The sequence below is a fragment of the Asparagus officinalis genome, chromosome 1 (genome assembly GCF_001876935.1).
Source record: "Asparagus officinalis chromosome 1, Aspof.V1, whole genome shotgun sequence".
NCBI classification, from domain to species: domain Eukaryota; kingdom Viridiplantae; phylum Streptophyta; class Magnoliopsida; order Asparagales; family Asparagaceae; genus Asparagus; species Asparagus officinalis.
This window is the reverse complement of record NC_033794.1, coordinates 94,308,433-94,324,274: the sequence shown is the minus strand read 5'-3', so window position 1 is coordinate 94,324,274 and position 15,842 is coordinate 94,308,433.

Here is a 15,842-nt window from a genome sequence, read left to right as displayed (position 1 = left end):
GTAACGGCTAGTTTTCCAGCTTGCATGATTTTCAGGTTTTTTTTGTCTTTTTTCTTGGATTTTCTTGGTTCTTAGGCTTTGTTTCATGAACCTATATATACTCCATTCCCTCTAACTTCTGAATAATCTAAGAAAAGTTTTAAAACAAGTTTACAATGGTTTAAGTTTATTTAATTGTATTTTCCAAGTGCTTATGTGAAGAGGTTTTCACAAGAGCAAGAGGAGATCATTCTTTTCGTGTTTGGACTTCAATTTCATTCTCTCACACTCTTGTTTTTAGATAAGTTTTCTCTAAACTCAATTTCTAGCTTTATATATATTTATTGATTAAACATTTCATTAAGCTAGATTTTATATTGAGTTTAGTTTTTATTATTGCTCATTGATCACACACACCACCTATTGAGCTTTTAGTATTTCATACACTATATAATTGGGTTGTGGTGAGTAATACATTGAGTGTGAGCTTAATTGAGTTCTCAACTTGTTAGAGAACAAAACAATTTGTATTTGAGCTTATTTGTTGAGTGAACATATTGTAATACACAAGTACACCGAGAGGAGTGTGTGGCGAGAGACAGAGTCGATTCCAAGAGGAGTGGCATCGGTAGTAAAGCCTAGGGAGAGATAGTAAATCTGAGCACTTAAGAAAGTCAGCATTGGCCAGGCCAACACTTAGAGGGTGTATTGTGTAATTACAATTGTGTGAGTTGTGAAAGTTTTCGGTGAGGTAGAAAACCGATTGTATGAGTTATAAACATTTTTAGTGAACATTGAAAACCGGTTGAGATGGTGAAGATTCTCCTCGAGAGTAGGGAGCGGAGACGTAGGTCGAGAGTGACCGAACTTCATGATCACTTTGTGTGTTTATGATTGTCCTTTGTCACTATCTCATTTTCATATTTATTTATGTTTATATCGCCCTTGTTTTTAATTACATATCATTGTTCATAATTTGTTAAATATCATACTTCCTAGGATATAATTACTAATAAGTTTTAAATCGGCATTAATACCAGATTAGATTAGCAAATACCCTATTCACCCCCCTCTAGGGTAATTTTATTTGGTATCAGAGCTTGGTACTCTTGATTTGTAGATTAACCGTCTAGAGTTAAAGATCCAAGTTTTGTATCTTGTTAATCTTGTTTTGAGATTAATTCATATTGCTTGCATAATATATCATGAATATGCACAGTGCACCTAACTTAGGTTATGCCATTAATATTGCTCCTAGAATTGATAATTTCCTTTATGCTCAATGGTGTGTTAGATTTAAACTCTCTGTTAGATCTAGACATTTCGATTTATAAGAAATTATTGACGGTGCTTACATTATACCTACTACGGAGAAATCCAAGTGGAGTAAAAATGATAAAAGAGTGTTTACTATAAACAAGCTCGAGTTAGAATTTTTATTAAATGCTTTTGATTCATCCATATCTAACAAGCTTGATTATTTTGATAGTGCATATCTAACAAGCTTGATTCTTTTGATAGTGCATATACATTATAAAAATTTATAGAAGCACATCGAGGGAACTTGGAGGAGATCTGATGAACTTTGACAGATTCCGCTTCAAGCTCAAATGGAGAATCTTCATGTACACGACCACTAGGCGATAGCCCTAGTGAGGTAAGTATAGATAAACAACATCATTAGGGCCTAACTGCAAATAAATAAGATATCTCTGAAACTAAAGTAAATGTAGTATGTCTCATCAAAAGAGTAATGAAATCTCTCTAAGGCACTCGGCCTCTACAAAATAAAAATCACAATATCCAAAGTCTAAAAATAAACAACTAAATATGGAGCTCTGAAATAACTATAAAATGTAAATAACTAGATGGAATCTAAGATGCAATCCCATCAACCTGCGACTCTCTGTGCGTCAGACTCGCTGCCTAAAAGGAGGAAAAATAACGAGCGTCAAAGCGCTAGCAAGATCATCTTCACCGCCCCCAGGGAAAAGGGGGAAGAGTATATAAGAAAATAGAATCTGTACATATAAGAATAAAATCATTCATATGACTCTAAATGAAAATTGGTATTTAGAAATCCACAACACGAGAATTAGTACGTCGAGCAAAATAATCCAAATAAGGAAACCCTCATGTATATACAATATCTCAAATTATGGATTACTAAATATTAATTCCAATTCTACGAATGAAAATAGTACATGAAAGAAAAATACTCCAAACCTTAACCATAATGAACCAATGTCACATCTCGAACTACTCTCGGGTAGTTGGCGCAGTCATAATGAAATATCACTCAGCTCAAACATCACCATAGACCATATCAAAAGTATACCCTATTCTTGGGAAATCTAACATGGGAGCAAAAACTACAATTATGTATATATGTCTCTACTACATAACAATACTCTTGTAAGGTTCTCACATTTTCATGTGGATTCAACGTCCTTACTCAATCGTTCTATGGGTATAGGTTTTATCTCCTATATTCTGAATGATGCATCTAAATGATCGTACCGTCGAATAAACGCGTATCAGCCCAATCCGGAAACACATCGATCATCTTTGAGTATTGGTACCGCCGAGGTCTCATTACGAGATAACGTCCAAATACTCCTAGTGTGGTACTGCTAAGATCTCATTACGGAGTAAACATCCACACCAAAACATCCCCAACAGATACGTATGCATTATCATGTGTTATACCAACACCTATCAACTCAAACATATATTGTGCATCTCCACTATGCAAATATATTTATTTAAGAACATAAATCAATCATTAATGCACGTATCTCAATGTGCGTGTTATTATTTCATGTTCATAACACCTCAGGTGTTAAACATGTCATAAACATCATATTACATCTCAGATACATCGAGAAAATCCCTAGAAAATATCAAACGTGAATCAAAACATGCACAGGCTTCTGCCTATCTGGCGGTTGACCACACCTTAAGCGGCGGTCGACCGGACCGTGATCAGCAGCCTGCTTTGCAGGTTTGTAAATCTGTGTTCGTGCGTATTTTTCATGATTCAAACTTGTTTAATTCATCATAAAACTTGTGTAGAATATTGTAAACACTAGATTAACATCTCTAAAGATTATTAAACACATGAAACATGATTAATTGTATGGTATATCATATTCAAGCCCAAAACATGCACGAAAACGTCTATATGTCGATAAAAACATCAAAACTCAGTTAAACCATGTTGTTATTTACTTTCAGATCTTAAATCACCTCTAGAAATTCGTTCTTAAGCTTTTAAACATAGAAAGATCTGATCTTTATTCATATAATATAAAAGAATTGCTTTTATATCGTTCTTAAGCTTTTAAACATAGAAAGATCTGATCTTTATTCATATAATATAAAAGAATTGCTTTTATACTCAAATTAGTCGATTAGGCTCAATAAAAACTGATCTTTATTCATATAATATAAAAGAATTGCTTTTATACTCAAATTAGTCGATTAGGCTCAATAAAAATCACATTAAAAACCTTTAAAAACTTGGGAGTAGGGTTAGCAGAGGAGAAACACACCTGAGACTTGTTACATTGTGAAAGATGCAAATCCAAGATAGATCCCTAAGCCACAAGACCAAAATAAACTGAAATCCCGCTCCAAAAGCTCTTGAACTTTCTCAAAAATTAAACTAGGGTTTAGGAGAGGGTTTGTTGGTTGCTAGGGTTTTTAGAACTCTAAAAGAGATGTAAAAATTCGTGAATATGTGATATAATAATATATACTATATACTATATATATATATATGTATATATAACTAATAAGATATACATATATAATATACGTATTATATACTATAGTATAGTATAATTATATATATATCTATATATAATATTTAGCTCACATGTTCTCAAGATATGATCCCCTAAGCCACAAAGACCAAAACAAACTGAAATCCCGCTCCAAAAGCTGCTTGAACTCTTCCCCTCCAAAAAAATTAAACTAGGGTTAAGGAGAGGGTTTTGTGGTTGCTAGGGTAAATTTTTAGAAACTCTAAAAAGAATGTAAAAATTCGTGAACATGGATATATAACTTATATATATCATACTATATGCTATATATATTACTAATAATACTATCAGCTATATATATAGACAGGAGAAATAGACATGGGTCTGCAAAATAACTGAAACCAACTCAAACTGGGGAAAATATTTTTCCCCGATCGGCCGTCGACCGTGAGGTGTGCGGCGGTCGACCGGACCATATTTTTCCAGTTTGTGTAGGTTTTACCTTTGTGCATGTTTTTGACTCGTTTCTTTCTTATGTATGAACTTGTTTATACTCAAAACACTTGCTACCATACTCATACCCCATTTAATAATATTTATCACGATAAATATCCATTTATCATAATAAATATTCACTTATCACAATTAATCACATCTTAAATTTTTGGGGTTTTACACATATATATACCTTATTCCCTCTAACTTCTGAATAATCTAAGAAAAGTTTTATAACAAGTTTATAATGGTTTAAGTTTATTTGATTGTATTTTCCAAGTGTTTATGTGAAGAGGTTTTCACAAGATGAAGAGGAGATCATTCTTTTCGTGTTTGGGTTTCAATATCATTCTCTCTCACTCTTGTTTTCAGATAAGTTTTCTCTAAACTCAATTTCTAGCTTTATATATATTTGTTGATTAACCATTTCATTAAACTAGATTTTATATTGAGTTTACTTTTTATTATTGCTCATTGATCACACACACCGCCTATTGAGCTTTTAGTATTTCATACACTATATAATTGGGTTGTGGTGAGTGATACATTGAGTGTGAGCTTAATTGAGTTCTCATCTTGTTAGAGAATAAAATAATTTGTGTTTGAGCTTATTTGTTGAGTGAACACATTGTAATACACAAGTACACTGAGAGGAGTGTGTGGTGAGAGACGAGATCGATTCCAAGAGGAGTGGTATCGGTAGTAAAGCCTAGAGAGAGATAGTAAATTCGAGCACTTGAGAAAGTCAACACGGGCCAGGTCAACACTTAGAGGGTGTATTGTGTAATTATAATTACGTAAGTTGTGAAAGTTTTCGGTAAGCTAGAAAACAGATTGTGTGAGTTGTAAACATTGTCGGTGAACGTTGAAAACCGATTGAGATAGTGGAGATTCTCCTTGAGAGTGGGGAGCAGAAACGTAGGCCGAGAGTGACCGAACTCCGTGATCACTTTGTGTGTTTGTGTTTTTTCTTTGTCACTATCTCATTTGCATATTTATTCATGTTTATATCGCCCTTGTTTTTAATTACATATCCTTGCTCATAATTGTTAAATATCATACTTGCTAGGATATAATTGTTAATAAGTTTTAAATCGGTATTAATATCGAATTAGATTAGCAAATACCCTATTCACCCTCCACCCCTCTATAGTAATTTTAGATAGACGTCGTACAAAAGTGAAGATCATCGGTGTTACAAGAATCAAGATGAAAAAAGGAATATTAAGTTGTCTTCTGATCGAGGGTTTGGAGACAGATTTTAGTATTCCAGGAGTTGATTTGTAGGATTTGGAGTGCTCTGAACATGATGGAAGGGTCTGATTTTTCAGATTATGCTTAGATTTATCAGAAAGTGTTGATAAGTTCTGATGGTGGTACCAAGATAGTTCTAATGATAGATAGGGTAAACGAGTTTGCGACGGATGAGACTGGTGTAGAGAATCAGATGTGATTCTAGCAATAGAGTTGTCAACATATAATTATTTAGAGTCATCGCGGGAGCATGAGTTGGTTGGTATGTAGACTCGAGGAGGACAATGTCAGATAAGGTAGACCTTGCAAGCAGGCATGACTGAGTAACACACATGCTGATAGAGATGGTGTCATCGGACTTGAAAACGATGAATGCTCAGATTCGGTCCAAGCCAAGTGATTGAGGAGATAGAGGCATCCGGCTCATAGTCCGGCTCATAATGTGGAGTCGAAAAGGTGCACTGATATGATTCGAGACGAGCGATGTAGGTGGAGTACGAGTACAACAAGTGAAGGAAGGCTATTATCAAGTTCATATCAGGAGGAGAAGCATGGTTGATTTGCTTCTAATGTCAGAGGTGGCGAAGATCTCTTAGTGCGCACAAGAAAGATGGAGGCGCCACGACGAAGTAGATGATAGCGAGGGTCACGAGACGTCCCAGTTAGAGTGCAGCTATTCTTATTAGGAGTGTGGCTGCTTCGATTTGAAGTGCAAAAGAATAAAAGAAGCTAGCATGAGAGACAAAGTTTCAAGATGACGATGATATATCTTCAAGGGAGATTGAGATTCAAATCCAATGTGGAGATTGTTGGGATTGTGTCTTTGATTCTTTGTATGACTTCATGAAAATTAAATAGGGTTAGAGATCTATCATGATTAGGAGATTGAGTCTCATCATGATTAGGAGTTTGAATCCTTTTTCAATTAGAAAGTTAGGCTAGAGCTAGGGTTTTGGTTTCCTTATATATATTCTTCTATTATTAGAGGAAAAACCAAGCAGAGAAGAGAGAGCCGATATTCTTGTAATCTTGGGTTAGCAAAGGGCATAACTTGATTCAAGAATATTGTGCGTGAGGCGAGGGTTTCATAGTCTTTATCCGTGCAAAAGATTACATCATTGGGAGAGGGTTTCATAGTATTTGTCCGTTCAAAAGATTGTAACGAGAGGGCTTTGGAGATAATATGAGAGTTGATTATGTATGTGAGGTTGAGAGATTGAGAGACAAGAGTCGAGTGGTTCCTTTTGTAGTTCTCCTTGATACATAGTGGATTTCTCGTATTGTTGCCCGTGGACGTAGGTCGAAGTTGATCGACCGAACCATGTAAATCTCGGTGTCTTTCTTCTTAATTACGGTTATTTTCTATCTTATTGATTGTGAATTAGCTTCCGAGTTGTGGAGATCGTAGTAGTTAGGGAGACTAAAATTCCCCAACGGTAATCACAATCATGTTTTAAAGGATTCAAAATATAATTAATCCCTTGATTATAGCCTACTCAATCTCTCTAAATCCAGTAGACAACCTATACAATCTTGTGATACTCCCCCTTCAAGATGGGTTATGTTAATCAATAAGAGCCAACTTGAAAATTAATTCGTGAAAGCGAACTCGACCAAGGGGCCTTGTGAAGAGGTCAACAACTCAGAGAGAAGCATGGAGATAAGCGTTCTTGATTAATCCTGACAATAGTTTTTCTCGGATGAAATGACAGTCAATTTCTACATATTTAGCGAGTTCATGAAATACTGGATTGGAGGCTATATAGAGAGTGGCTTTATTGTCACAAAAAAAGAATCGCTGGTTGTGGATGAGAAACACCCAATATCCCAAAACATGATATGATAACCATTGTCCCTCACAGGTTGTTTGGGCCATGAACCGGTATTTTGCTTTAGCAGATGATCGAGAAACCGTGTGTTATTGTCAAAAAAAAAAGTGCAGAAGCCAGTGATAGATCCTCGAGTGATTGAACAACTGGCCTAATCTAAATCACTAAAAGCCCTTATCTGCAAAGAATTAGTGGAAGAGACCAAAATTCCTTTCCGGTGACCCTCTAATGTAGCAAAGAACTCCTCATGTTTGTAAAGAATTAGCGGAAGACACCAATATATGATCGTCGAGGAGACTCCATAAATTGACTAAGAATTTGTACAGAATAGAGAACGTTTGGACAAGTGATCGTTGGATAAACGAGTCGGCCAATAAATCTTCTATATGAAGAAAGATTGTGTAGGAGCTCTCCAAATGAATTATCTAATTTGCACTTTTGATCCATAGGATAGTCTTGTGGTTTACATTTTGTTATTCCTACATGCTCCAAGTGTTGGGGAATTTTAGTCTCCCCGCCTACTACAATATGCGCAACTTATAAGTCAGCCCACAATTAACAAGATATAAAATAAACGCAATCAAGAAGAAAGAACACCGAGATTTACATGGTTCGGTCGACCAACTTTAACCTACATTCATATGCAACAATACGAGAAATCCACTATGTATCAGGGAGAACTACAAAAAGAACCACTCAACTCTTGTCTCTCAATCTCTCAACCTCACATACATAATCAACTCTCATATTATCTCCAAAGCCCTCTCATTACAATTTTTGAACGGAAAAATACTGCGAAACCCTCTCCCAATGATGTAATCTTTTGCACGGACAAAGATTACGAAACCCTCGCCTCTCACACAATATTCTTGAATCAAGTTACGCCCTCTGCTAAGCCAAGATTATAAAAATACTGGCTCTCTCTCTCTCTCTCTCATCTGCTTGATCTTTTCCTCCAACAATAGAAGAATATATATATATATAAGACTCAATCTCCTAATCATGATAGATCTCTAACCCTATCTAATTCTCATGAAGTTATACAAAGAATCAAGGACATAATCTCAACAATCTCTATATTGCATTTGATTCATAGGCTCCCTTGAAGATATAACATCGTCGTCCTGCAACTTTGTCTCTCCATTTAGATAGGCTCCCTTGAGGTTATACAAAGAATCAAAACACTTGCTACCATACTCATACCCCATTTAATGATATTTATCACGATAAATATCCACTTATCACAATAAATATTCACTTATCACAATTAATCACATCTTAAATTTTTGGGATTTTACACCTATATATACCATATTCCCTCTAACTTCTGAATAATCTAAGAAAAGTTTTATAACAAGTTTATAATGGTTTAAGTTTATTTAATTGTATTTTCCAAGTGTTTATGTGAAGAAGTTTTCACAAGATGAAGATGAGATCATTCTTTTCGTGTTTGGGCTTCAATATCATTCTCTCTCACTATTGTTTTCAGATAAGTTTTCTCTAAACTCAATTTCTAGCTTTATATATATTTGTTGATTAACCATTTCATTTGTTTTCAGATAAGTTTTCTCTAAACTCAATTTCTAGCTTTATATATATTTGTTGATTAACCATTTCATTAAACTAGATTTTATATTGAGTTTAGCTCAATTTCTAGCTTTATATATATTTGTTGATTAACCATTTCATTAAACTAGATTTTATATTGAGTTTAGTTTTTATTATTGCTTATTGATCACACACATCACCTATTGAGCTTTTAGTATTTCATACACTATATAATTGGGTTGTGGTGAGTGATACATTGAGTGTGAGCTTAATTGAGTTCTCTTCTTGTTAGAGAACAAAATAATTTGTATTTGAGCTTATTTGTTGAGTGAACACATTGTAATACACAAGTATACTGAGAGGAGTGTGTGGTGAGAGACGAGATCGATTCCAAGAAGAGTGGTATCAGTAGTAAAGCCCAGAGAGAGGTAGTAAATCCTAGCACTTGAGAAAGTCAACACGGGCCAGGTCAACAATTAGAGGGTGTATTGTGTAATTATAATTGTGTAGGTTGTGAAAGTTTTCGGTAAGCTAGAAAACCGATTGTGTGAGTTGTAAATGTTGTCGGTGAACGTTAAAAACCGGTTGAGATAGTGGAGATTCTCCTTGAGAGTGGAGAGCAAAAACATATGTCGAGAGTGACCGAACTCAGTAATCACTTTGTGTGTTTATGTTTTTTCTTTATCACTATCTCATTTGCATATTTATTCATGTTTATATCGCCCTTGTTTTTAATTACATATCCTTGCTCATAATTATTAAATATCATACTTGCTAGGATATAATTGTTAATAAGTTTTAAATCGGTATTAATATCGGATTAGATTAGCAAATACCCTCCCCCCCCCCCCCCCCCCCTCTATAGTAATTTTAGATAGACGTCGTACAAAAGTGAAGATCAGTGGTGTTACAATAATCAAGATGAAAAAAGGAATATTAAGTTATCTTCTGATCGAGGGTTTGGAGATATATTTTGGTGTTCTAGGAGTTGATTTGTAGGATTTGGAGTGCTCTGAACGTGATGGAAGGGTCCGATTTTTCAGATTATGCTTAGATTTATCAGAAAGTGTTGATAAGTTCTGATGGTGGTACCAAGACAGTTTTAATGATAGATAGGGTAAACGAGTTTGCGACTGATGAGACTGATGTAGAGAATCAGATGTGATTCTAACAATAGAGTTGTCAACATATAATTATTTAGAGTCATCGCGGGAGCATGAGTTGGTTGGTATGTAGACTCGAGGAGGACAATGTCAGATAACGTAGAGCTTGCAAGCAGGCACGACTGAGTAACACACATGCTGATAGATATGGTGTCATCGGACTTGAAAACTATGAAAGCTCAGATTCGGTCCAAGCCAAGAGATTGAGGAGATAGAGGCATCCGGCTCATAGTCCGGCTCATAGTGTGGAGTCGGAAAGGTGCACCGATATGATTCGAGACGAGCGATGTAGGTGGAGTACGAGTACAACAAGTGGGGGAAGGCTATTGTCAAGTTCATATCAGGAGGAGAAGCATGGTTTATTTGCTTCTAATGTCAGAGGTGGCAAAGATCTCTTAGTGCGCACAAGAAAGGTGGAGGCACCACGGCGAAGCAGATGATAGCGAGGGTCACGAGATGTCCTAGTTAGAGTGCAGCTATTCTTATTAGGAGTGTGGCTGCTTCGATTTGAAGTGCAAAAGAATAAAAGAAGCTAGCATGAGAGACAAAGTTTCAAGATGACGATGATATATCTTCAAGGGGGATTGGGAATCAAATCCAATGTGAAGATTGTTGGGATTGTGTCTTTGATTCTTTGTATGACTTCATGAGAATTAGATAGGGTTAGAGATCTATCATGATTAGGAGATTGGGTCTCATCATGATTAGGAGTTTGAATCCTTTTTCAATTAGAAAGTTAGGCTAGAGCTAGGGTTTTGGTTTCCTTATATATATTCTTCTATTATTAGAGGAAAAACCAAGCAGAGAAGAGAGAGCTGATATTCTTGTAATCTTGGGTTAGCAGAGGGCATAACCTGATTCAAGAATATTGTGCGAGAGGGTTTCGCAGTATTTGTCCGTTCAAAAAGATTGTAACGAGAGAGTTTTGGTTTCGTAGTCTTTATCCGTGTAAAAGATTACATCATTGGGAGAGGGTTTCGCAGTATTTGTCTGTTCAAAAGATTGTAACGAGAGGGTTTTGGAGATAATATGAGAGTTGATTATGTATGTGAGGTTGAGAGATTGAGAGACAAGAGTCGAGTGGTTCCTTTTATAGTTCTCCTTGATACATAGTAGATTTCTCGTATTGTTGCTCGTGGACGTAGGTCGAAGTTGAACGACCGAACCATGTAAATCCCAGTGTTCTTTCTTCTTAATTATGGTTATTTTCTATCTTATTGATTGTGGATTAGCTTCTGAGTTGCAGAGATTGTAGTATTTAGGGAGACTAAAATTCCCCAACAGTAATCACAGTCATGTTTTAAAGGATTCAAAATATAATTAATCCCTTGATTATAGCCTACTCAATCTCTCTAAATCCAGTAGACAACCTATACAATCTTGTGATACTCCCCCTTCAAGCTGGGTTATGTTAATCAATAAGAGCCAACTTGAAAATTAATTCGTGAAAGCGAACTCGACCAAGGGGCCTTGTGAAGAGGTCAACAACTCGGAGAGAAGCATGGAGATAAGCGTTCTTGATTAATCCTAACAATATTTTTTCTCAGATGAAATGACAGTCAATTTCTACATATTTAGCGAGTTCATGAAATACTGGATTGGAGGCTATACAGAGAGTGGCTTTATTGTCACATAAAAAAAGAATCGCTGGTTGTGGATGAGAAACACCCAATATCCAAAACAAGATATGATAACCATTGTGTTGTTGTTTGCGCCATGACCTTGTATTTTGCTTCAGTAGATGATCAAGAAACCGTGTGTTGTTGTTTTTTTACTGACAGGAGACAGGGCTCTTGCCTAAGAAAGTGCAGAAGCCAGTGATAGATCTGTAGGCATCGAAAATTGCCTATAGGTATCTACGAACAGCTCAGTGTTAAGGAACGACGATGAATGTCACTATCCGGTTCACAGGAGTTCGATTGACGTCGGTGAACGCTTGAAGTGAATCGACGAACTACGTGAGCCGACAGAATTTCGGAATAACGAAGGTACGGGCTAATCGAGAGCCCCGCGGTGTTTACAAAAGGAACAACGCCCTTCGTGTCTCATTCATTCAAAAGATGATCCAATCATTGGAGCTGATAGAACTCCTAGTCGGCTTTCCAACGCATTTGGAATCACTCAGATCCGGGTTCAGACAAAGAAGTTACAGCGAAAACAGTCAAACGGGCATTGAAAACGTCTCAAGGCTGAACTGAGGCACCTACGGTGTCTCGGCCAAGTCAAGACACCCCAAGGGTGTCTCGGCGAAGCCAAGACACCCCAAGGGTGTCTCAATGCAGATTTGACCCCTTTAAGCAGTTTTAACCGCTCCGCGACCCCTCATGCCTATAAATACAAGCCTTAGGCCTCATTTTTTGAGATCTGGAATTTTGGAGAATTGGCGAAGCCCTGCCGGAGTGAAGATTGATCGAGCACTTCAACGGAAGAGAGTTTCTTCGTCAGATCTACATCACCCGTACCCGATCCTTAGTATTATCCTGTTATGGTAATACTAAGAAGAGCAAATATCTCGCTTTTATCGAGATAGGCGCTTCAAGTTTCTAGATCTCCTCGCGGATCGACGAAGCTCTGGATCATATCTGATTGCCAGGTAGTCCACGGATATCGACGTCCCCGTCACAGGTTAAAGACCCACGCAAGCAAGAGACGACGAACGGATCTTGTGTTTATTTTCAAGAAAGTTGTAATTTTTATTTCTTTGTTGTTTGAATTCATTTGTAACGTTTGAAGTTTTAATGAAATCAATGACGAAGGCAACTTTACTGGCGACCACAGTGGGAGCCAACGGCCTCGCTGCCGAGGCCGTCGTGACGCAACCGGCTTTCAAGATCCGGGTGAACGAAGAGATTGAATACGAGTTCGATCAACAGAAGTTTGAAGAGTACCTCTCTTCCTCCTCCTCCAGATCCGCCTCTCCAAACAGGCGTAGGAAGACTTCCTCTTCCAAGAGTGTTCGCGGGCCCTCAGGATCGAAGATCCAAGATCCCCTCGCCGCCGTTGCACTTACTCACCGCGACGCTCCAATGGCGTCTAACGTGGTGGAAGCTGCAGATCCAGATCTCCCTTCCGCCGTGAAGTCAACTGCCGAAGGTGTTCCAACCTTGTCAAAGAGGGCGCGCCAAAGACGGCGCCAACGCCTTGCACGACAACTGGCCAAGGCCGCAGAATCGATGGACGGGATCCGCTACAATTAAGATCTAAAGTCCGGACAGCGCCAAGAGCAACAACGGCGCACAACCAACTCCTCCTCCAAGACAGAGACGAACGAATGGGTTCGTGTCAAGAGGACTCGCTCAACCCTCGAAGAGCGAATCAAGAAACGCCGCGCATTGCTTGCGCATGCCCGAGTCCTTCTGCAGAAAGCGGAAGAGATGCAGAAAGAAGAGACGGTCAAGAAGCCGTCAAAACACAAGCAGATGTGGGTGCCAAAAGCAAAACCGTCACCAAAGGCAAAAGTGGACGGAATTGTCGTCCAAACTTCATCAAATCCAGATCCCGTTTCCCTTGCCCCTTCGGCGGAGCCAGGTAAGAACGTGGGTCTTCCTAGATCCAAGGTTCCTTTGAAAGGTCGCCTCGGTCCTTTACCGGAAAACCGAGGTAAAGCACCTGTCAAGGAGCGATTGGGACCGATGAAAGGTCCCCAAACAATAAACCAGACTGGGGGTCGTGCTAATCCCCCCAAGAAAGATAACAAAGGGAAAGCCCCTGTTACCGACCGCCTTGGGTTGCGTGTCGAAGTTCAAGAGCCCGTTAAGTTTTCACGCTCGCAAAAGCGTAGACTTGAACGAGCGACTTTTGAAAACGCTAATAAAGCGTCATATCCCCAGAGGGAAACACATTCGTCTGATGATGATTGTGTTATACCTGGGAAGTCATGCCAACACTCTATGGGTTGCTCCAGTTATCAAACTGATGAGTTGTACTATAGAGCTGGGGGTGCGAGTAAGTCTCGAAAGAGAGATGCTCGAGATACGGAACCTCACTGTCCGTGTGCCAACATAATCAAGGCGGTGCTGTCAGAATGCTGCTGCACTAAAGCCCCAAGGAGAGTTTTGGTGTTCGAGAGAATTTCCATCGGAACGTCCGAGACCAAGCCAAGGCGTTTCCGTAGGAAGAAGCCTGTCCGCCAAGAAGACGAACTCCTAGAGGTGTCTGCTAATATGACCGGCAGAGGGAAATCGACACGACACTCTAGCTCAGATCAACTTGCCGAAGCATCCCAACGCATGACTCGATTGCGGTCAGGGATCAATAGACGAAGGAATTACCAAAGGATGCAAAAGGGACTTCCTTTGGAAGAGGAGGCGTCAGATGCTGATTCAGACTCCTACTCGGCTGTAGCATCCGATGACACGGCATCTAGTGCGGGGCAACCCTACGAGTCGCTTATGATCAGCGCCGAACAAGTAACCAAGATGCTTGAAGATGCCCTGACTAAGCAGAAGGAAGCTTTCAAGTTCGAGATGGAGATGGCCATGCAGCAGATGAGAGAGATGCATGATCAGCAAATAGCGGCACTGACAACTCACCAAGGAGAACCCAGTCGTCGCAATAATCCGAATCAAGATGAGAATGAACGGGAAGAGGAAAATCCCAACATGAACATCCCTCCCGTCAATAACAATAATGGAGGTGGTCCCTCGGATGATAATGCGAAAGAGGACCACTCGAAGACAGATACGAGTGAAGATAAGAAAATGAAGGACTTGGAGAGCAAAATCAACGCGTTGATGAATGCCCAAGAAGTGAAGAGGTCCGGCATACCATGTCCATACCCAAGGGAGTGGGAATCAATTCCATATCCGGCAAAGTTCAATTTAATCAACTTTACGCCGTTTGATGGAAAGGGTTCCCCTACCCAACACTTAATATATTTTAAGTCTCACTTAGGAATAATCTCCGGGAATGAACCCTTAATGGTGCGGTCATTCGTTGGCACTCTTCGCGGAACAGCCTTTGATTGGTATCGTCGCCTCAAGCCGGGGAGTATCAATAGTTGGGACGATATGGAGGATATGTTTCTGACTTCTTCGACGACGACACTGAGGTCTCAATCGGCACTCTGTTTGATGAGAAGCAGAAAAATGGTGAGACAGTCGAAAACTTCGTGAAGAGATTCCGAAATAAAGCAATGAATTGCAGGGATCCGGTCAGCGAAGATTTCATCCTCGAGACCTGTCACAACAATCTTTCCTTGGACATCCTCGAAGCTATGGGAATGGCGCCACCAAAGACCTGGAAGGATCTGAAGGTGCGAGGAGAAAGAGCCGAACGATTCATCAAAAGGAAGAAGGCGGAAAGGGGCCAAATAGCAAATAATGCTCCGCAACAGAACTTTGTCCCTAAGGGTAAGGGAAAAGCACATGCGAATGCTGTGGACGCGAATCAAACATTCGAGGTGCAAGCGCAACCGCAACAGCGGCAACAAAAGGCGCCTCAACAATCAAGGTCACAACAGCAATCCCGAAGGCAGCAAAAGACTTCGGAACCAAAACTCCAAAAAGAGTATTCCTTCAAGGACGAAGACATTCCAGCCATCTTCGAATCCCTCCTTGAAAACAACAAGATCAAGCTACCACCTATCGTCAATCAGGAGGAAACTGACAATACTGCGGATCCGAAGTACTGCGCATATCACAGGAGGATCCTTCATCCCACCAAGGCGTGCTTTACTTTAAAGAACAGCATCCAAACCTTGGTTGAAGCTGGCGTTATATCGCTCAATTAAGTCAAAACAAGACTCCAAAGAGTATACGAGTATAAACTGTTTCTCAATCCTCCAACAGGTGCAAGAGGTTAAACTG